Source organism: Kogia breviceps, chromosome 4, assembly GCF_026419965.1.
Source record: "Kogia breviceps isolate mKogBre1 chromosome 4, mKogBre1 haplotype 1, whole genome shotgun sequence".
NCBI lineage: Eukaryota > Metazoa > Chordata > Mammalia > Artiodactyla > Physeteridae > Kogia > Kogia breviceps.
Genome location: NC_081313.1, coordinates 167,689,412 through 167,713,764, shown reverse-complemented (window position 1 = coordinate 167,713,764; position 24,353 = coordinate 167,689,412). Strand labels below are relative to the sequence as shown.

At 43.4% G+C, this 24,353-nt stretch overlaps 1 long non-coding RNA gene across 2 annotated transcripts in view; it reads right to left on the bottom strand.

Moving 5' to 3' along the window:
• Positions 1–24,353, bottom strand: part of LOC136794096 (uncharacterized) — a 46,898-nt gene continuing 22,545 nt past the window's right edge. Inside the window, exons 1-3 of one of the 2 annotated variants that reach the window (XR_010840402.1) lie at positions 16,968–17,070; positions 2,023–2,111; positions 1–198 (exon numbers count right to left, since the gene is read on the bottom strand). This is a non-coding gene — a long non-coding RNA (uncharacterized lncRNA). Of the gene's footprint in view, positions 199–2,022; positions 2,112–16,967; positions 17,071–24,353 lie in introns of those variants that run through there. The other variant, XR_010840403.1, reaches the window with a different exon arrangement.

The window sequence follows — 24,353 nt, the reverse complement described above, 5'->3', positions numbered from 1 at the left end:
TCCCACGCAGTCCATCCTCGTCACTCCAGTGAAGCCTTGGGTCACCCTCGATGTGGCAGGTAGGAGAACTGAATTTCTTGTAGACACTGGAGCCGCCTGCTCTTTTCTGACTTGGCCGGCTGGCCTCTCCAACCATGACTGTACTGTGACGGGAGTTGATGGACAGCCAAAGGTAAGGCGATTTATGTCTCCCCTTGCCTGCAGAGTCGGGTCCATTATTATTACTCACTCCTTTCTGTATATGCCAGAATGCCCTGTCCCCCTCCTCAGGAGAGATTTGCTAAATAAGTTAGGAGCTAGTAGGACAGCTTAGAAGAAGGTGAAGTCCAAGGAGGTAGAGAATTCAAACAGAGAATGCATCTATTAGTAGCCCCAGATGACCCACCTGCTGGTCATTAAAATATTCCCCGAAGACATTCCCCAAGAAATTAGAGAACAAGTAGATCCTGCAGTTTGGGATACCTCGGTGCCAGGAAGCGCAAAATGTGTTCCCCCAATAAAAATAAGGTTAAGGCCTGGGGAAAAATAACCCTGGAAAAGACAAAAGCCTGAGGCCTTTAAAGCCTGAGGCCCTGAGGGGAATCCAACCACTGCTCACCAAATTCCTAAAACACGGACCCATTAGGTCCTGCCAATCCCCGTGCAATACCCCGGATCCTCCCCATTCAGAACCCTAACGGGAAGTATCGGTCTGTGCAAGTCTTAACAAGCAGTGAATGAGGCAGTCATCCCTATTCACCCACTGGTGCCAAACAAACCCTGACACCCTCCTCACCCAAGTGCCAGGGAGCACTCAGTATTTCTCTGTTTCGGACCTCAAAAATGCATTTTTCTGTATTCCCCTACATCCAAACTCAATACATTTTTGCCTTTGAATGGAGGGACCCTGACCTCCTGGAGGCTACCCAATACACATGGACAGTGCTTCTGCGGGGTTTTTGGGACAGCCCCATCTTTCTGGAAATGTGTTAGCTATGGAACTGAGGGAACTGAGCCTTGAGAAGGGAACTCTGCTACAATATGTTGATGATCTATTGATAAGTAGTGAGACCAAATAAGATTCAGATCAAAATACTGTTAGGGTCTTAAATTTTCTGGCAAAAAGGGGATATAAAGTCTCTCCAACCAAGGCTCAGATCTCACAACAAGGGTTCAATATTTAGGATTTGTTTTGACCCCAGGGGCACGACCCCTGGCCATAGATCAAGAAACAGCAATTAGTGTATAACCATCCCCAACCACAAAGAGGCAACTCCGAGGCTTTCTCGGGATGGCTGGGTTCTGTCATACCTGGATTCCAAATTATGGCCTTACAGCAAAACCCCTCTATGAGGTTCTAAAGGGAGAAGAAAGGGAAAACCTTCAATGAAATAGGGACCACCAGCGGGGCTTTGAGATTCTAAAGACTGAATTGAGGGACTTCCCTGGTGGTCCAGTAGGTAAAACTCTGCTCTCCCAATGCAGGAGGCCCGGGTTCGAGCCCTGGTTGGCGAACTAGATCCCACATGCTGCAACAAAGAGCTGGTGCAGCCAAAATTAAAAAAAAAAAAGACTGAGTTGAGCAGAGCACCAGCACTGGGGCTTCCAAATCTGGACGAGCCCTTTACCCTATACATTCACGAGAGGTCAGGGACAGCACTAGGACTCGTGACCCAAAAGCTGGGACCAGATCGGAGAGAGACGAGTGGTTTACTTTTCAGAACAACTGGACTCAGTGGCCCTGGGATGGCCAAGCTGCCTGCGGGCAGTAGCAGCTACAACCCTGTTGGTTAATGAGGCTTCCAAGCTTATCCTGGGACAACACTTAGATGTATTAACCCCTCATCAGGTACAATCTGTGCTGGAAGTTAAAGGACATCATTGGTTGACTGGAGAAAGGTTAATAAGATGTCAGGCCCTCCTAACGGACACCCCAGACATTGCCTTAAAGGTGTGCCAAACCCTGAACCCAGCAACTTGCGTTCAGAGGTCGAGAGTGGAGACTTACTCCATCAGTGTATAGAGACCAGAGAACAAACTTACTCCAGCAGGCCTGATCTTCTAGAAGAACCTCCTGACACCTCTGAGGTCAAACGGCTTACTGACAGGAGCAGCTTTCTAGAAATGGGAACCTGGAAGGTGGGGTATGCCATAGTTAGTCTAGATGAAGTCATAGAAGCCAAGGCCCTGCCACCCCAGACATCAGCCCAGAAGGCTGAACTAACTGCATTAATGAAAACTTTGCAATTAGGGAAGGATAAGAAATTAAACATTTTTTTACTGACTCTAAATATGGGTTCCACGTGCTACATGCTCATGCTGCCATGTGGAAAGAAAGAGGAAGGTTAATCACTAGAAATTCCCCCATAAAACATAAAGATTTGCTCTTGGATCTTTTAGAAGCAGTGCAGCTTCCGACCCAGGTGGCAGTAATCCACTGTAGGGGCCATCAGAGGGATGGATCCTTTGTGAGCCAAGGGAACAGCAAAGCTGATCAAATTGCACAACAGGCAGCTCGACTGTAGGAACCTCAACAAGTCACGGCCCTAGTGATTGGGCCCCGTGAACTCCCTAGCCTCCCCCAGTATTCCCCATAGGAACAAGAAAATGTTGAGAAATGGGGCTATGAGAAAGGAAGCACAGGTTGGTATAAAAAGGAGGATAAGGTTCTGATCCCTGAGGCCCAACCATGGAAACTAAGAGCTTACATGATGCCACCTACTATGGGAGGGATGCACTGTGGAACTTGATGCAAAAGACTTTTTCAGGGACGGGGCTTAAAAGAACAGTAAAACAAGTAATGCTTGCCTGTGGTTTATGTGCCCGGGATAACCCATAGGCCCATCCAATCCCCCCTTCGTTACTCAGGCCAATTCAACACGGAGGGACATATCCGGGGGAAGACTGGCAGTTAGATTTCACCCAAATGCCCCCGCGATCAGGATATAAATATCTTTTGCTGTTTGTTCATACTTTCACAGGATGCCCTGAAGCTTTCTCTGCACAATCTGAAAAGGCTATGGAAGTCTGTAAGTCCCAATTAAAAGGAATAATTCCTTGGTTTGGACTTCCAAAGTCCCTCTAAAGTGAAAATGGGTCTGCTTTTATAGCCAAAATCACAAAGGAGCTCACAACTGCTCTAGGGATAGACTACAAGCTACACATCTCTTAGCACCCACAGTCTTTAGGCAAGGTAGAGAAAATGAATCATCCTTTAAAGAAAACCTTAGCAAAGCTCTACCGAGAAACTCATGAACCCTGGACCAACTTCTTCCTATTGCACTCCTCGGGGTCCGTGTAGCTCCCAGGAGTGGTCTGAGTCTTAGCCCATTTGAAATGACCTATGGGAGGCCTTTTCTAACTACTGACATTCTACTGGATGAGGAAGTGAACCAGGCCCTGGGATACATTATTAATCTAGGACAAGTTCGGAAGGCAATCCAGGACTATGCCCACAGGGCACTGCCAGCTCCCACTAAAAATATAGAGGAAGGAGCAATTCCTTCACAGATAAACCCTGGGGACCAAGTTCTTCTTAAAGCCTGGAAAGAGGGGTCCCTGAAAGGCCAACTATTGCCAAAATGGAAGGGCCCCCATAAAGTAACTTTAACCACCCACACTGCTGTCAACCTGCAAGGGACAGCTAGTTGGGTACATTTGTCCAGACCAAAGCTTTTACATCCAGAAACCCCGCAGGTTGCAAAAGAAGAACAATACACCTGTGAGCCAGTGGAAAATCTGAGATACCCTTTCAAAAGATAGGCACTATCGACAGATACTTTGTGTGATAACTAACTCTTCCTACAGCACCTGGAAATACACACCCAGGCAGAGTGGCTTCATAATTTTGGTAGGGGTGATATCTCCTCCACTGTCTGGTCAGCAGTTAAAGAAGTCATCCGGAAGTTAAGCTGGTTCCTTCTTTCTAGGCCCTTTAATGGCTATTGTTGTCCTTCCCCTTTTTGGCCCTTGTTTATTTAACTTTTTGGTTAAGTTTGTGTCTTCTAGGCTCCAACAGTTCAAGTAAGACTCATAATGGCTCAAGGAATTCAGCCCATTCCAGTGGAGGATGGCCCAGGTCCCTACAGATCCTTGGAACAGTCAGCAACTGTACCTCTAGGGTAGGCTAGGGCCTACAGCCCCTCTCCAGCAAGAAGAAGTTTCGGAAGAAGAGACCTTTGGCCCCTTACCCCTTAAGAATAAGGGGTGTAGAATCTCTTAGCGGGGAAGAGACCGGGGGAAAGAGACGGGATGAGACAAGGGACCTGGGACCCTTTGCTACAGTGCTGCAATGCTTGCACCTGGACAAATGTCTCCTCAAGCAACAAAATACAAAGAAACTATAAGGGACTAAAAATAACTGCATGCATGCCCATGCAGTTGGGGCAAATTATGGACAAGATACAAAGAGACCAAAAAAACCCAAGTGCCACTTCTGAAGAGCCAGGAGCAAAAGCAGGGAGACAGGAGCAAAAGAAGGGTACTGTGCACACCCCCTCCACACACCACCACCTAAGGGGTGGGCAAACCACAATTTGGGGCCGACCCTTGGACACACCCCTACCCTCACCCCATATAAGGAACCAGCTCGGCCCCCGCTCAGCAAGCGAGTGAGAGAGCAAGGGAACCTGTTATTTGTTTTCGCTCTCCCCCTGCTGCAGCAGGGGCCCCAATAAAGCCTGGCCTAAATTTGTCTGGTCTCGTATCAATTTCTATTGATTAAGGAAGGCCAAGGACCCTGGTCGGTAACAAACACATCTACTTGAAGGCATATGAGAACTATAAGATAGTGAAGAATTACCAGGCTACGATTTAAGCAAGGATGGAGAGCCAGAGGGACATGCTGGTATTTTACCCTGGGAGCATTTGCTGATCCCAGAGTGGATAACAGAAATGTGGAGGTGAGCTTTTGACAACCTCCCAGGGCCAAAAGCACAAGGATTAGAAGCCTGATAACGGCAGGATGGAGGGGACCCAAGTGAAACCATTGCCTCTGTAGGACCCTCAAAGGCTACACCCATGAATAACAGTAAACCTGATGTTAAGAGAGAGGCCTCACAGGCACTGTAGTTCTCCTTCAAATAATCAAAACCCCTAAAATTGGCCTCAGGTGATGCAGTATTGCTAGTGCTCACAAGCTCCAGGCAGAAGCAAAGGTGAATCCTCTCTGAAGGGGAACAACGATTTCTGCAAACAATTTTACAAATAAAATGTCTAGCACACAATTAAAAAATAACTAGGCACATAGGAAAATATTAAAGCTAAAGCTGGCAGAAACAACATTAGAAGTTGACCAACAGAGGTGCCAGATACTGGAGGATACTATCTTTGAGGAGACAGAGGATGTGATTCGAAATTTTTAGCAGAGAGCTAAAAACAAAAGTTTAAAAAGGAACCAAGTGTTCTAAAATCAGGTAGCGGTAATGGTTGTGTAACTCTGAATATACTAAAAAACAAACAAAAAAACAAATCCACTGGTATACAGGCATACCTTATTTTATTGTGCTTCGCTTTATTGCACTTTGCAGATACTGTGTTTTTTACAACTTGAAGGTTTATGGCAACCCTGGATTAAGCAAGTCTAGAGGCACCACTTTTCCAAGAGCATTTGCTCACTTCGTGTCTCTTCTTCACATTTGGGTAATTCTCACACTACTTCAAATTTTTTCATTATTATTGTATTTGTTATGGTGATCTGTGATAAATGATCTCGGATGTTACTATTGTAATTGTTTTTTCATTTTCAGCAAGAACGTATTTTTAATTAAGGTTTAATTAAGCATTTTTAGACATAATGCTGCTGCACATTTAACACATAACAGTATAGTGTAAACATAACTTTTATATGCACTGGGAAGCCACAAAATTCATGTGACTCACTTTATTGTGATATTCACTTTATTGCAGTCTGGAACTGAACCCACAATATCTCTGAGATTTGCCTGTATAATTTTAAAGGGTGAATTTTATGGTATGTGAATTATATCTTAAGAAAAAAAGAAACAAGTAAAAAGTCTAGACATGAAACAAGAATAACTGAAATGAAATATTCAGTGTATAGGCACAATAGCAGATGTTGTCATAAGCCTCCAACATCATTAAATTAGTTTGGAGCTCTATCCTTTCTACCTCTACTTGTCCATGTCTTCTCACTTTGGATGAGACTTTGAAAAAATTTGCAAAACCTTTTTTCTTACCAATTCCAAGAGAGAGGAAACATGCTAAAAAACTGATGAAACGGTAGAACCAGTAAGATGGGTTGACTCTTCCTTCAGGACATCAAAAAACTAGTAGGGACAAAGCTGAATCAACTGGAATCTCTCTCTTAGTGATTTGAACTGGGGTATACTCAGAGAACAACCAGTTAGAAATGGAAGTTGAGAGGCTGAAATACCATGACATAGTGAGGGATGAGAGAGACCATGAGAGTCCAAGTGCAAGCTGAAGTTAGAAAGGAGCTGAAACTCAAGGATGATTGCTGAATTTCTGGCTTTGGTAACCGGGTAGATAGAGGTAGCATTTACAGAGTTAGAAAAGATGGGCACAGGACACTGGTGTACTGAAGAGAGGGAATCAAAAGTTCAATTTTAAAGTGAGACCTCCAAAAAAACCAAGTTTTATTTTGTACATGTTAAATTTGAGATGCCTATGACACAACCAAAGAGGGATGTTGCTTGTCTACATACATCTGGGGCTCGGAGGAAATGTCTGGGCTGGGGGTATAAATTTGAGAATAGGGTATGAAGTGGGTAGTTGAGAAAAATGAAGTAGGAGAGACAGACCAGAGAGATATATGTAAACTATGAAAAGAAACAGATTTTATCCTGAAGGTCATGTGTGACATCGGCTTTATGTTGGAGACAGGTGACTGCTGCAACATAAAGAACATACTGGAGCAGCAGAAGGGTGGTAAGTAGGGCCTTTACAGTAATCCAGGTAAGAGATGAGAATTCTCATATGCAGTTTTATATCCTAACTTTTCCCCCTTACATCAGAAGCATTTTAACAACACCACTAAAAGTTCTTGGGAAACACATAGTTTGAAATGGCTAAGTAACCTACCCACCTATTATGTAGTTAGGCATTTTGGCTATTTTCAGTTTTTTGTTAGGAACCTTAATTCTTTCACATCCTCTGTGCTAGGTAAAACCATTTTCCCCTGCCTTGGTGACAAAATCTCTGGCAAATATCATTGTTTTTCTAAAATTATTTCGGCAAGTCTAGTTACCAAGTTTTACTTTCACATTTGATTTAAACTTTTTCTCATCCAGCTCAAGCTTAAACTAGACTTAGAAGCTTGCAGTGAAAAAGACAGGAATGGTCGGGGAGAGCTGGGAAGATGGCGGAAGAGTAAGACACGGAGATCATCTTCCTCCCCACAGATACATCAGAAATACATCTACACGTGGAAGAACTCCTACAGAACACCCACTGAACGCTGGCAGAAGACCTCAGACCTCCCATAAGGCAAGAAACTCCCCACGTACCTGGGTAGGGCAAAAGAAAAGAGAATTAACAGAGACAAAAGAATAGGGACGGGACCTGCACCAGTGGGAGGGAGCTCTGGAGGAAAGGTTTCCACACACTAGAAGCCCCTTCGCGGGCGGAGACTGTGGGGGTGGCGGAGGGGGTAAGCTTCAGAGCCACGGGGGAGAGCGCAGCAACAGGGTGCGGAGGGCAAAGTGGAGAGATTCCCGCAGAGGATCGGTGCCGACCGGCACTCACCCGCCCGAGAGGCTTGACTGCTCACCCACTGGGGGGGGCGGGGGGGGGGGATGGGGCTGGGAGCTGAGGCTCGGGCTTCAGTCTGACCGCAGGGAGACGACTGGCGGCGTGAACACAGCCTGAAGGGGTTAGTGCACCACAGCTAGCCGGGAGGGAGTCCGGGAAAAAGTCTGGACTTGCCGGAAGAGGCAAGAGACTTTTTCTTCCCTCTGTTTCCTGGTGCGAGAGGAGAGGGGATTAAGAGAGCTGCTTAAAGGAGTTCCAGAGACGGGCGCGAGCCGCGGCCATCAACACGGACCCCAGAGACGGGCATGAGACGCTAAGACCGCTGCTGCCACCAACAAGAAGCCTGTGTGCGAGCGCAGGTCACTCTCCACACCTCCCCTCCTGGGAGCCTGTGCAGCCCGCCACTGCCGGGGTCCCGTGATCCAGGGACAACTTCCCTGGGAGAACGCACGGTGCGCCTCAGGCTGGTGCAACGTCACGCTGGCCTCTGCTGCCACAGGCTCACCCTGCACTCCGTGCCCCTCCCTCCCCCCCGGCCTGAGTGAGCCAGAGCCCCCGATTCAGCTGCTCCTTTAACCCCGTCCTGTCTGAGCGAAGAACAGACGCCCTCCTGCGACCTATATGCAGAGGCAGCGCCAAATCCAAAGCTGTGCGAACAAAGAAGAGAAAGGGAAATTCCTCCCAGCAGCCTCAGGAGCAGATTAAATCTCCACAATCAACTTGTACCCTGCATCCGTGGAAAACCTGAATAGTCAACGAATCATCCCAAATTGAGGAGGTGGACTTTGAGAGCAAAATATATTATTTTTTCCTCTTTTCCTCTTTTTGTGAGTGTGTATGTGTATGCTTCTCTGTGAGATTTCGTCTGTATAGCTTTGCTTTCACCATTTGTCCTTCGGTTCTGTCCGTCCGTTTTTTTTTTTTTTTTTTACTTACAAAAATTCTTTTTTCGTAATAATAATTTTTTATTTTAATAACTTTATCTTCTTCCTTCCTCCTTTCCTCTCTTTCTCTCTACTTTTTCCCCCTTTTATTCTGAGCCATGTGGATGAAAGGCTCTTGGTGCTGCAGCCAGGAGTCAGTGCTGTGCCTCTGAGGTGGGAGAGCCAAATTCAGGACACTGGTCCACAAGAGACATCCCAGCTCCACGTAATATCAAACGGCGAAAATCTCCCAGAGATCTCCATCTCAACACCAACACACACGCAGCTTCACTCAACGACCAGCAAGCTACAATGCTGGACACCCTATGCCAAACAACTAGCAAGAAAGGAACACAACCCCACCCATTAGCAGAGAAGCTGCCTAAAATCATAATAAGGCCACAGACACCCCAAAACACACCACCAGACGTGGACCTGCCCACCAGAAAGACAAGATCCAGCCTCATCCACCAGAATACAGGCACTAGTCCCCTCTACCAGGAAGCCTACACAACCCACTGAACCAACTTCAACCACTGGGGACAGACACCAAAAACAACGGGAACTACAAACCTGCAGCCTGCAAAAAGGAGACCCCAAACACAGTAAGATAAGCAAAATGAGAATACAGAAAAACAGCAGAAGAAGGAGCAAGATAAAAACTGACCGGACCTAACAAATGAAGAGGAAATAGGCAGTCTACCTGAAAAAGAATTCAGAATAATGATAGTAAAGATGATCCAAAATCTTGGAAATAGAATAGACAATATGCAAGAAACATTTAACAAGGACCTAGAAGAAATAAAGAGGAAACAAGCGACGATGAGCAACACAATAAATGAAATTAAAAATACTCTAGATGGGATCAATAGCAGAAAAACTGAGGCAGAAGAACGGATAAGTGACCTGGAAGATAAAATAGTGGAAATAACTACTGCAGAGCAGAATAAAGAAAAAAGAATGAAAAGACCTGAGGACAGTCTCAGAGACCTCTGGGACAACATTAAGCGCACCAACATTCGAATTATAGGGGTCCCAGAAAAAGAAGAGAAAAAGAAAAGGACTGAGAAAATATTTGAAGAGATTATAGTTGAAAACTTCCCTAATATGGGAAAGGAAATAGTTAATCAAGGCCAGGAAGCACAGAGAGTCCCATACAGGATAGATCCAAGGAGAAACACGCCAAGACACATATTAATCAAACTGTCAAAAATTAAATACAAAGAAAACATAATAAAAGCAGCAGGGAAAAATAACACACAAGGGAATCCCCATAAGGTTAACAGCGGATCTTTAAACAGAAACTGCAAGCCAGAAGGGAGTGGCAGGACATATTTAAAGTGATGAAGGAGAAAAATCCTACAACCAAGATTACTCTACCCAGCAAAGATCTCATTCAGATTTGATGAAGAAATTAAAACCTTTACAGACAAGCAAAAGCTGAGAGAGTTCAGCACCACCAAACCAGCTTTACAACAAATGCTAAAGGAACTTTTCTAGGCAAGAAACACAAGAGAAGGACAAGACCTACAATAACAAACCCAAAACAATTAAGAAAATGGGAATAGGAACATACATATTGATAATTACCTTAAATGTAAATGGATAAAATGCTCCCACCAAAAGACATAGACTGGCTGAATGGATACAAAAACAAGACCCATATATATGCTGTCTACAAGAGACCCACTTTAGACCTAGGGACACATACAGACTGAAAGTGAGGGGATGGAAAAAGATATTCCATGCAAAAGGAAACCAAAAGAAAGCTGGAGTAGCAATTCTCATATCAGACAAAATAGATCTTAAAATTAAAACTATTACAAGAGACAAAGAAGGACACTACATAAGGATCAAGGGATCGATCCATGAAGAAAATATAACAATTGTAAATACTTATGCACTCAACATAGGAGAACCTCAATACATAAGGGAAATACTAACAGCCTTAAAAGGGGAAATCGACAGTAACACAATCATAGTAGGGGACTTTAACACCCCACTTTCACCAATGGACAGATCATCCAAAATGAAAATAAGGAAACACAAGCTTTATATGATACATTAAACAAGATGGACTTAATTGATATTTATAGGGCATTCCATCCAAAAACAACAGAATATACATTTTTCTCAAGTGTTCATGGAACATTCTCCAGGATCAATCATATACTGGGTCACAAATCTAGCCTTGGCAAATTTAAGAAAATTGAAATCGTATCAAGTATCTTTTCCGACCACAACGCTATGAGACTAGATATCAATTACAGGAAAAGATCTGTAAAAAATACAAACACATGGAAGCTAAACAATACACTACTTAATAACGAAGTGAACACTGAAGAAATCAAAGAGGAAAACAAAAAATACCTAGAAACAAATGACAATGGAGACACGACGACCCAAAACCTATGGGATGCAGCAAAAGCAGTTCTAAGAGGGAAGTTTATAGCAATACAATCATACCTTAAGAAACAGGAAACATCTCGAATAAATGACCTAACTTTGCACCTAAAGCAATTAGAGAAAGAACAAAAAACCCGCAAATTTAGCAGAAGGAAAGAAATCATAAAGATCAGATCAGAAACAAATGAAAAAGAAATGAAGGAAACGATAGCAAAGATCAGTAAAACTAAAAGCTGGTTCTTTGAGAAGATAAACAAAATTGCTAAACCATTAGCCAGACTCATCAAGAAAAAAAGGGAGAAGACTCAAATCAATAGAATTAGAAATGAAAAAGGAGAAGTAACAACTGACACTGCAGAAATACAAAAGATCATGAGAGATTACTACAAGCAACTGTATGCCAATTAAATGGACAACCTGGAAGAAATGGACAAATTCTTAGAAATGCACGACCTGCCAAGACTGAATCAGGAAGGAATAGAAAATATGAACAGACCAATCACAAGCACTGAAATTGAAACTGTGATTAAAATTCTTCCAACAAACAAAAGCCCAGGACCAGATGGCTTCACGGGCGAATTCTATCAGACATTTAGAGAAGAGCTAACACCTATCCTTCTCAAACTCTTCCAAAAGATAGCAGAGGGAGGAACACTCCCAAACTCATTCTACGAGGCCACCATCACCCTGATACCAAAATCAGACAAAGATGTCACAAAGAAAGAAAACTACAGGCCAATATCACTGATGAACATAGATGCAAAAATCCTCAACAAAATACTAGCAAACAGAATCCAACAGCACATTAAAAGGATCATACACCATGATCAAGTGGGGTTTATTTCAGGAATGCAAGGATTCTTCAATATACACAAATCAATCAACGTGATACACCATGTTAACAAATTGAAGAAAAAAACCCATATGATCATCTCAATAGATGCAGAGAAAGCTTTTGATAAAATTCAACACCCATTTATGATAAAAACACTGCAACAGCAACACTGCAGAAAGTAGGCATATAGGCAACTTTCCTCAACATAATAAAGGCCATATATGACAAACCCACAGCCAACATCGTCCTAAATGGTGAAAAACTGAAACGATTTCCACTAAGATCAGGAACAAGACATGGTTGCCCACTTTCACCACTCTTATTCAACATAGTTTTGGAAGTTCTAGCCACAGCAATCAGAGAAGAAAAAGAAATAAAAGGAATCCAAATCAGAAAAGAAGAAGTAAAGCTGTCACTGTTTGCTGATGACATGATACTACACATAGAGAATCCTAAAGTTGCTACCAGAAAACTACTAGAGCTAATCAATGAATTTGGTAAAGTAGCAGGATACAAAATGAATGCACAGAAATCTCTGGCATTCCTATACACTAATGATGAAAAATGTGACAGTGAAATTACGAAAACACTCCCATTTACCATTGCAACAAAAATAAAATATCTAGGAATAAACCTACCTAAGGAGACCAAAGACCCATATGCAGAAAATTAGAAGACACTGATGAAAGAAATTAAAGATGATACAAATAGATGGAGAGATATACCATGTTCTTGGATTGGAAGAATCAACATTGTGAAAATGACTCTACTACCCAAAGCAATCTACAGATTCAATGCTATCCCTATCAAACTACCACTGGCATTTTTCACAGAACTAGAACAGAAAACTTCACAATTTGTATGGAAACACAAAAGACCCCGAAGAGCCAAACCAATCTTGAGAACGAAAAATGCAGCTGGAGGAATCAGGCTCCCTGACTTCACACTATACTACAAAGCTACAGTAATCAAGACAGTATGGTACTGGCATAAGAACAGAAATATAGATCAATGGAACAGGATAGCAAGTCCAGAGATAAACCCACGCACATATGGTCACTTTATCTTTGATAAAGAAGGCAAGAATATACAGTGGAGAAAAGACAGCCTCTTCAATAAGTGGTGCTGGGAAAACTGGACAGGTACAACATGTAAAAGTATGAGATTAGAACACTCCCTAACACCATACACAAAAATAAACTCAAAATGGATTAAAGACCTAAATGTAAGGCCAGAAATGATCAAACTCTTAGAGGAAAACAAAGGCAGAACACTCTATGACATAAATCACAGCAAGATCCTTTTTGACCCACCTCCTAGAGAAATGGAAATAAAAACAAAAATAAACAAATGGGACCTAATGAAACTTAAAAGCTTTTGCACAGCAAAGGAAGCCATAAACAAGACCAAAAGACAACCTTCAGAATGGGAGAAAATAGTTGCAAATGAAGCAACTGACAAAGGATTAATCTCCAAAATTTATAAGCAGCTCAATAACAAAAAAACAACCCAATCAAAAAATGGGCAGAAGAACTAAATAGACATTTCTCCAAAGATATACAGATTGCCAACAAACACATGAAAGACTGCTCAACATCATTAATCATTAGAGAAATGCAAATCAAAACTACAATGAGATATCATCTCACACCGGTCAGATTGGCCATCATCAAAAACTCTAGAAACAATAAATGCTGGAGAGGGTGTGGAGAAAAGAGAACACTCTTGTACTGCCTGTGGGAATGTAAATTGATACAGCCACTATGGAGAACAGTATGGAGGTTCCTTAAAAAACTAAAAATAGAACTACCATATGACCCCACAATCCCACTACTGGGCATATACCCTGAGAAACCATAATTCAAAAAGGGTCATGTACCAAAATGTTCACTGCAGCTCTATTTACAATAGCCAGGACATGGAAGCAACCTAAGTGTCCATCATCAGATGAATGGATAAAGAAGATGTGGCACATATATACAATGGAATATTACTCAGCCATAAAAAGAAATGAAATTGGGTTATTTGTAGTGAGGTGGATGGACCCAGAGTCTGTCATACAGAGTGAAGTAAGTCAGAAAGAGAAAAACAAATACTGTATGCTAATGCATATATACGGAATCTTAAAAAAAAAAAGGTCATGAAGTACCTACGGGTAAGACGGGAATAGAGACACAGACCTACTAGAGAATGTACTTGAGGATGTGGGGAGGGGGAAGGGTAGGCTGTGACAAAGTGAGAGAGTGGCATGGACATATATACACTACCAAACATAGAACAGATAGCTAGTGGGAAGCAGCCGCATAGCACAGGGAGATCAGCTCGGTGCTTTGTGACCACCTAGAGGGGTGAGATAGGAAGGGTGGGAGGGAAGGAGACACAAGCGGGAAGACATATGGGAACATGTGTATATGTATAACTGATTCACTTTGTTATAAAGCAGAAACTAACACCATTGTAAAGCAATTATACTCTAATAAAGATGTTAAAAAAAAAAAAGACAGGGATGGTCGGGATGATACTCACCAACTGCACCATTTGATTCCCTATGTTTCAAATTTTCAAGTGATATGACCAATCAGGGGTTAGTATTCAACATATATAAACAGCTAATACAACATCAAAAAAACAAACAACCTGATTAAAAAATAGGCAGAAGAACTGAATAGACATTTTTCCAAAGAGGAAATGCAGATGGCCAACAGGCACATGAAAAGATGCTCAACATCACTAATCATCAGGGAAATGCAAATCAAAAGCACAATGAGATATCACCTCACACCTGTCAGAATGGCTAAAGAACACAAGTAACAAACATTGGTGAGGATGTGGAGAAATAGAACCCATGTACACTGCTGGGGGGAATGGAAATTGGTGCAGCCACTGTGGAAAACTGTATGGAAGTTTCTGAAAAAACTAAAAATAGAACTACCATATGACCCAGAAATTCTACTCCTTGGGTATATATCCAGAAAATACAAAAACACTAATACCCCAATTTTCATAGCAGCATTATGTACAACAGCCAAGATATGGAAGCAATCTAAGTGTCCATCAACAGATGAATGGATAAAGAAGATGTGGTGTGTATGTATATATGGGTGTGTGTGTATATATATATATATATGTATATACATACATATACATACACACACACGGAAAAGAATTAAATTCTGCCATTTGCAGCAACATGGAAGGACTTGGAGGGCATTATGCTAAGTGGAAGAAGTCAGAGAAATACAAATACTGTACGATATCACATATATGGAATCTAAAAAATACAACAAACTAGTGAATATAACAAAAAAGAAGCAGACTCAGACATAGAGAACAAACTAGTAGTTACCAGTGGGGAGAGGGAAGGAGGGAGAGGCAATACAGGGTTAGGGCATTAAGAGGTACAAGCTATTAGGTATAAAATAAACCACAAGGATATACTGTACAACATGTGGAACACAGCAAGTATTTTATAATAACTATAAGTGGAGTATAACCTTTAAAAATTGTGAACCACTGTATTATATACCTGTAACATATAATATTATACATCAATTATACTTCAATTAAAATAAAAAAAAAATCACCCAGGAAGCTGTGTGTTCAAGATATTGCAGAACAAGATGGTGGATCCTCTAACAACTTTAGCCCCCAGTGACCATGTGGAGCACAGCCCTCTGTCAATCCATACAGGACATGAGGCGTAAGAAATCATAAACTTTATTGTGATAAGCTGCTGAGATTTTAGGGTTGTTTGTTAGTACAGTATAACCTAGCCTATCCCAATTAATCTGCCTCTTCATCATTTCTGCCACTTTGCTTTTCTCTTCTTCCCCACTCACTGTTGTGTCTGGCTCCTCCAGGACTGGAGGAGTAAAAGAGGAGTTAAGGAGGGAAGGAAAGGTAAGCACTTACAGTGGATACTTCTGGTGCTCCACCCAGATCCCCCTTAAAGGTTTCTCTTTGCCCCTCCCCCAGCTTGTGTCTTTTGCTTCTCACAGTCCACACCTGAGACTCTTCAAAGGCCTACTCAAGGGCTACTGAAGCCACTGTGCCCACAGGCAGAGTCAGAAGTGCTCGGGGAATTTACATCCACCCACCCTGAGATGGGCCTTAGCCAGTGACTGACTGGTGTGGGAGTATGAAAGTCCAGCTTCCTGGCAACAAGTCAGGACAAAAACCCTGAGGCCCAATTTATATTCCAAAGCTCCCCTGTGGCATCAAGCTGAAGCTACCCTCCATGGGACTTTGGGATCACATACTTGCTTTGCTTTGCTTTTCCCCTCCTGTATCCTGCTTCTCTTATTCATTTTCCAGTTTTTCCTGGGAGCATTTCCTAAATAGATTACTTGCACACGAAGTCCCATTTCATAATCTGCTTCTGAAGAAGACTAATAGTCCCTACCTAAGACCTTTGGAACTCGTAGTGGTCACAGGAAACAGACTCTAAGGACGAGATTTTGGAATCTGATCACTTGCTGGTCAGATGGCAATGAAGATGCCATCACTGGTGGTAAGTGCAGTGTTATTATTACCTGATATGCCATAACATTGACATTACTAAAATATGTACCTGTGGTAAACTGGAATCAGATACAACTTCAAAGAGTTGTATGGGCTTGTGCAATACAGAGGAAACAATAACTTAAAGGACTATGGAATTAGTTCATTATTGCTGGATGCTACTGATGCATGGAAGAGAAAAAACGACAAGCTCAGGGCAGACAATTACCAATTTAAGGCAAGATGTGCAAATCAGGTCGTCTCACTAGCAGCTATCAAAAAAGACTGTCATCTACTGTAGCTGGAAGGTAAATTGTGCTAAAGACCAGGCACAAGACTATACTGTAAGAGTAGTAGAATTTCAGCAGTGGCTAACTTTACAGCCTCAATAAGTCTCCTACACCAAAATTAGGCCTCTGATAGGGATGAAGTGGAACGCTGAGACTTGGGATAGGGATATCCAGAAAGATGCACTTGAGAATATTGAACCTGAGATCCATTTGAACATTCTGGGCATGCAAAAGTGAATTACTTCCCCTCACTAGAAGACAACAGTGGCACCCCTCCTTGCAGAAACTATGCAGAGGTCTTACCTGAGGCAGATGTCCTGCAAAATAGTGTCTGCCTTCCTCAAGATCTTCCTCCAAATCCCCTTCTGGACCCTAGGCCAATAACTAGGGTTAAGTCTCAGCACGACCCACCTGGGGAAGTGCTGACCTGTTAAGGGTGGAAAAGAATTATTCACCAAAGGAGCTACAGGACCAGGCTAATATGTAGCAGCAAAAGCCAGGAGTGCTTGCCTGAAAATGTACCTAGGATGCTGAACCAGGGTCAGGGGTGGTGGACTATTAGTCTGATTAAAGGAGTATTTGTTGACATGGAGATACTTTTCCAGGACTCAATATTTAATATGCTGACAAGAGGCCTTGGAACTGATCCTAATAGTAAGATAGTGTTTAGATACTTGGAAAGCTGATGCCCATGTTAAGTGAGGTACTATGATGGAACTACCATGACAGTGCTGAGAAGGGGAGTAAAAGTTCCAAAACTAAAGCACATCAAAGACTCATCATTAAAGCAGAGATTCTGGAGGTCAGGTAATATATGTAAGTCCTGGCTCTGGACTTTGTTACAGTGGGTCCAAAGTCTTCACAGATATACCTGGTAATCATTTCCTTGGTACCTAAATGTATAATCAGGTTGTATATACTTAGCATCTGGAAGAACCCTCACATTAGCTCCTTGACCTATGTAATAAGGACTATTACAGTAGAAAAGGCCAAATGAAAGCCCCTGAACGGCTATCTTCCTCCCCATCTCTCCGAATCTGGCTGAGATAGTAAATCACTAACATTACTGCCTCTTGGGTCAAATGCTGTGCTAACCTAAAAAACTTAAAGGATGCAAGGATGGTAGTCCCCATTATATCTAATTTTAATTTACCAGTCTGGTCCCTGTAAAAACCAGATAGATATGGCAGACGACAGTGGTCTACTGCAAACTTAGTTAAGGGGCAGCCACACGGCAACTGCTATGCTGGATTGGTATCTATACTGGAAGGAAGCAACATAGCCTCTCTTACATAGTATGTGGCTATTGACCTAATATTCCAGTATTGATCAGACAGGAAGATTAGAAACAATTTGCATTTACAGTAGGACAACAGTATATATTGACAATCTTACCTCAGGGCTCTCCTGTGAACTCTCCTGTTCTCTGTCAAAACAAAGTCCAAATGGACCTTGATTTTCTGGACCTTCCATGTATCATCACAGTGGTCCATTATAAGGATACATAATATTAAGTGGACCTGATGAACAAGAAGTGGCCATTACTCTATATGTCCCAGTAAGAACACATGCTCCAAGAGGTTGGGAGATAAAAATCTTACTATGCAAGTGTAGTTTTTTTTTTTTCTTTTTTTTTTGTGGTACGAGGGCCTCTCACTGTTGTGGCCTCTCCCGTTGCGGAACACAGGCTCCGGACGTGCAGGCTCAGCGGCCACGGCTCACGGGCCCAGCCGCTCCGCGGCATGTGGGATCCTCCCGGACCTGGGCACGAACCCGTGTCCCCTGCATCGGCAGGCGGACTCTCAACCACTGCACCACCAGGGAAGTCCCCGCAAGTGTAGTTTTGAAGTGCTCAATAATCCAGGGCATGTTATGCCAGGACATCCCCTTTAGAGTACAGGAATTATTATTGCACCTTGCAACTCCTAATGCTAAGAAAGAAGCACCATGCTTGCCAGACCTCTTCCAGTTTCAGAGATGGCACATTCTGCCCTTGAGAATATTGCTCCAACCCATTCATTGAGTTACTTAATAGGCTACCAGTTTTGAGCCCCATTAATGCCTCTCCTTCAGCTGATACCTATGGCTTCATTGGGAGAGGAAGGTTCTCTCCACCAGCTGATGGAGAAGGAAAAAACCTAGGTATACTCTGAGTGATGAGTAAATCTGACCTTCCCACAGATAACAACTACAAACTCTGGACCAATATGGAAAATAAAAATAAAAACACAACAACAACAAACGATGACCTGAAGACACTAGAGAGTAAATAAAAGCAGGTGTATACTGGAGGGGAGTTGGAACTTGAAAGAAGAGAATAGTCTGAGAGAAGTTTCCAATTTTTGTGGCTTTTAGCCTGAGGGTAGGGTGCAGATGGTGCTATGCAAGGCAGCTCAAACCCTGAAAGAAAATTCTCAGTCTTTTTGGCCTTAAAAACCAGAGAACAAACTTCAGGACAATTATGTGGCTGCAAGTGAGGAGGGATAACCCAGAAAGGACAGGGTGAGAGAGAAGCCCCAGACTGTGTGTATAAGCTTTGTCCAAACTCTAGTTGACCCCTAAACCATGCATGCACAGAGCTGACTGCAAGCAGCCCAGCCAAGAATAAAAGAACTGAACTGAGATATGAGCTGATGTCCAGGAGACAGAGTTTACAGTTTGAATTCAACCAAACTAACTGCCTGCTTAAAATCACAACCACCATCACCACCACCCTTCAGAAGAATATAACAGAATCCAATCTCCACAATATGACTTTCAGAACATCCAGGGTACTGCCCCAAATTACTTAACATACAAACAGGGAAATGTGACCCACTCTGTGGAGAAAAGACAGTCCATAGAGACCAATTTTAAGATGACCAGATATTGAAATTTGCAAAGATCTTAAAGTGTTTATTATAACAATACTCGATGGCATGAAGGAAAACAGATTTGCAATGAATGAAAGTTAGGAGAATGCATATTTTTAAAAAACTAAATTCTAGAATTGAAAAAAAACACAATATCTGAAGTAAAAAATTCACTGGATGGAGTTAACAGCACAATGGAGGTGACAGAGGAATGACTCAGTAAAAGAAATTACCCAATCAGAAGAGTGAGAGAAGAAAGATAAGGAAAAAAGTGAACAGAGACACAGGGACCTGTAGGACAATTTCCAGAAAGGGCAGAAAAATATTTGCAGAAATGATTGATATTGCCCCAAGTCTGGCGAAGGATATAAATTTAAAGATTCAAGGTCAGCAGCTCTTAAGCATAATAAGTATGAAGAAAACCATGCCCAGGCACATCATAGTCAAATTGCTGAAACCGAAGATTTAAAAAAAGTCTTGAAAGCAGCCAGAGAAAAATGTGACAGATTACATACAGGAGAACAACAACCTGAATGAGTACTGACTTCTCATCAGAAAAGATGGAGGCCAGAAGACAAATGGAGTGGGTTGAAGTGTGGTCCCAAAAAAGATTTGTCTGGGATTTGGTTCAAGACAGCAATGTAGGAGGATCCTGTATTCACCTCTTCCCACAGACACCAATTCTACAGCTACACATGGAAAAATTTCCTCTGTAAGAGACCAATACTAGCTGAGCAATGGCTACACATCAGGTGAACAAGAAAAAAAACCACATCAAAGCAGGTAGGAGAGGCTGAGACACGATTTTGCCATAAACCCCACCCTTGGCTTACAAATCCACAATTAGGAGGTATCTCAAAACCCCAAGCTTCTCCCTGAGGAGCAAAGGCTTTGAACCCCACATCTGGCACCCCAATATTTAAGACCTGCACCTGAGAGACGAGTCCTTCAAAAATCTGACTTTGAAAGCCAACAGGGCTTGCCTTCATGAGACCCACAAGTCTTCAGCACACTGAGAAATCATTCTTGAAGGGTTCACACTGGCAGACTCACCCACCCCAAGGCCCAGCACGGAGGCAGCTGATTGAAAAGCACACAGACTTTCTGTGAAAGAGGCTTATTTGCTTATCTTAAAGCATCAGCTGTAGAGAAAGGCATCTAATTTAACACACATGGAGGGGTTTGCTGAGATATTTTCCAAAGATAGAGGCTGGTGGTTACCATCTCTGCACCCTCCCTCTGCCCCGTTCCAGCTTGCCTGTGACTCCCAAAAAGAAGCTTACACCCTCATTTGGCACCATGATTTTTGCTGCTGCCGCCCTGGGGACACCTCTAGGTTGCCTGGCTCTGGTGGCCAGGGGGATTTATGCTCATGGGTCCCACAGGACTGTAGCAACAAATAAAGAGTTCTTAACCAGCTATACTCCAGGGCACAGCAGAGAGGCAACAGACTGAGGCACCTAGTCTTTCTGTGAAATAGCTCTATTAGTTTATCTTCATAGCTGTAGCCTGAAGAACAGGCTTCTTATTAAACACACATTTAAGGGCTGGCTTTAATTTTCTTCAGAGACCTTGGAGGGTGTGTATATCTTCCTACTCTCCATCTACCATGCTCCAGAGGGCCAGTATTCCCCAGAGGGGAGCTTGTACATGCATCTGGTATCCCAGACTTTATATTAGGTGCCCCGTTTCTGTGGCTGCTGCCCAGGGTATGGCCTGTGACCACCTGGCTGTCAAGGCCAGTGGAGTGGTGCTTGTGTTTCTGGGTCCCATGGGGCTATAACAATCAGAGATAGTTCTTGAGCAGCTACCACTGCCAGTGTACAGTGTGGACAACAGACTGAAACAGACCTCCAGTTTTTCTGTGAAAGAGGCCTATTTGCTTCTCCTGGAGCTTTGGTCTGAGGGGCAGGCTTCCGGTTTGGCACGCATCTAGGAGACTACTGAGGTGCTCTCTTGGAATGAACGCTGGTGGACAGTATCTTTGTGTTCTCCCTCTGCCTCACTTTAGGTCATCAGTATCTCCCAGAAAGGAGCTTATACACTTGTCTGGCACCCTAATTTTTGCAGCTTTTGCCCAGGGACACTTCTAGATCACCTGGTCCTGGTGGTCAGTGGGGTTTACACTCACAGTCCCAAAGGCTAGCATATACCTGCATACTTTAAAAGCTGCTGCCTGAGGGTCTGATTTCCAATCAGCCTGTATCTAGGTGCTGACTGAGATCCTTCCTTTTGGGACACTGACACATCTTGGCAGGTCCCTCAACTACAGGGAGCTTCTAGAAATAATCTAGGTTGCTTGGACAATCACAAAGGTTTGGGGAGACAACCAAGAGCTAGCGCAAAGTTGAACAATAAATTTCATCGCTACATAAGGCCACTCCTTCAAGACTGGTAGAGGTAGCTATTTTATCTAATGCACAGAAACCAACACTGAGAGTGTAGAAAAATGAAAATACAGAGAAATATGTTCGAAACAAAAGAAGAAGATAAAAACCTCAGAAAGGGCTTCCCTTCCCCGGTGGCGCAGTGATTGGGCGTCTGCCTGCCGATGCAGGGGACGCGGGTTCGTGCCCCGGTCCGGGAGGATCCCACGTGCCGCGGAGCAGCTGGGCCCGTGAGCCACGGCCGCTGAGCCTGCGCGTCCAGAGCCTGTGCTCCGCAGCGGGAGAGGCCACAACAGTGAGAGGCCCGCATACCGCAAAAAAAAAAAAAAAAAAAAAAAAAAAAAAAAAAAAAAACCTCAGAAAAAGGGGACTTTCCTGGTGGCACAGTGGTAAAGAATCTGCCTGCCAATGCAGGGGACACGGGTTCGAGCCTTGGTCTGGGAAGATCACATATGCTGCGGAGCAACTAAGCCGATGCACCACAACTACTGAGCTTGCGCTCTAGAGCCCACGAGCCACAACTACTGAAGCCTGCATGCCTAGAGCCCGTGCTCTGCAACAAGAGAAGCCACTGCAATGAGAAGCCCACGCACTTTAACAAAGAGTAGCCCCCGCCCGCCGCAACTAGAGAAAGCCCACATGCAGCAATGAAGACCCAACACAGCCATAAATAAATAAATAAACAAATTTATTTTTAAAAAAACCTCAAGGAAGTTGAGATAAGCTATTTCCCTGATAAAGAGTTCAAAGTAATGGTCATAAAGATTCTCACTGATTTCAGGAGAGGAATGGATGAACAAAGTAGGAATTTCAACAAAGAGGTAGAAAATATAAGAAAGTACCAAATAGAAGTCACAGAACTGAAGAATACAATAACTGAACTGAAAAATATAATAGATGAGTTCAAAAACAGACTAGATGAAGCAGAAGAAAGGATCAGTGAACCTGAAGACAGGGCAGTGGAACTCACCTAATCAGAGAAGAGAGAAAAAAAAGAATGGGGGGGAGGGATAGTTATGGAGTTTGGGATTGACATGTACACGCTGCTTTATTTAAAATGGATAACCAACAAGGACCTACTGTATAGCATGGGGAACTCTGCTCAATATTATCTAACAACCTAAATGAGAAAAGAATTTGAAAAAGAATAGATACACGTATATGCATAACTGAATCACTTTGCTGTACACCTAAAACTAACACAACATTGTTAATCAACTATACTCCAATATATAATAAAAAGTTTTAAAAAAAGAATGAAAAAGGTGAAGATAGCTTAAGGGACAACATCAAGCAGAATAGCATTTGCATTATAAGGATCTCAGAAGGAGAAGAGAGAGAGAAAGGAGTAGAAAACTTATTTGAAGAAATAATGGCCAAGAACTTTTCTAACCTGGGGAAGGAAACAGACATCCAGTTCCAGGAAGCCCATAGAGTTCCAAAGAAGACGAACCCAAAGAGACCCACACCAAGACACATAATTAGCATCAAAAGTTAAAGACAAGGAAAGCATCTTAAAAGCAAGAGAAAGGAGGCAGAGAGAATATTGCGGAAGAGTAAGACGCGGAGATCACCTTCCTCCCCACAAATACATCAGAAATACATCTACACGTGGAACTGCTCCTATAGAACACCCACTGAATGCTGGCAGAAGACCTCAGAGCTCCCAAAAGGCAAGAAACACCCCTTACCCCTTACCTGGGGTAAGGCAAAAGAAAAAAGAATAAACAGAGACAAAATAGGGATGGGACCTGCACCAGTGGGAGGGAGCTGTGAAGGAGGAAAGGTTTTCACACACTAAAAGCCCCTTCAGGCAGAGACTGCGGGTGGTGGACGGGGGGGAGCTTCGAAGCCATGGAGGAGAGCGCAGTAATAGGGTGTGGAGGGCAAACCAGAGAGATTCCCACAGAGGACCGGTGCTGACCAGCACTCACCAGCCTGAGAGGCTTGCCTGCTCACCCGTGGGGAAGGGCGGGGGCTGGGAGCTGAGGCTTGGGCTTCAGTTGGAAGCCGGAAGAGGACTGGGGTTGGTGGTGTGAACACAAACTGAAGGGATTAGTGCACCACGGCTAGCTGGGAGGGAGTCCGGAAGAAGTCTGGAGCTGCCGAAGAGGCAAGAGATCTTTTCTTCCCTCTTTGCTTCCTGGGGCGCGAGGAAAGGGGATTAAGCGCGCCGCTTAAAGGAGCTCCAGAGACAGATGCAGAGCTGCCGAAGAGACAAGAGACTTTTTCTTGCCTATTTGTTTCCTGGTGCAAGAGGAGAGGGGATTAAGCACGCTGCGTAAAGGAGCTCCAGAAACGGGCGCAAGCCGCGGCTGTCAGCACAGACAGTAGAGACGGGTGTGGGACGCTAGGGCTGCTGCTGCCGCCTCCAAGAAGCCTGTGTGCAAGCACAGGTCACTTTCCACACACCCCCTCCCGGGAGCCTGTGCAGCCTGACACTGCCAGGG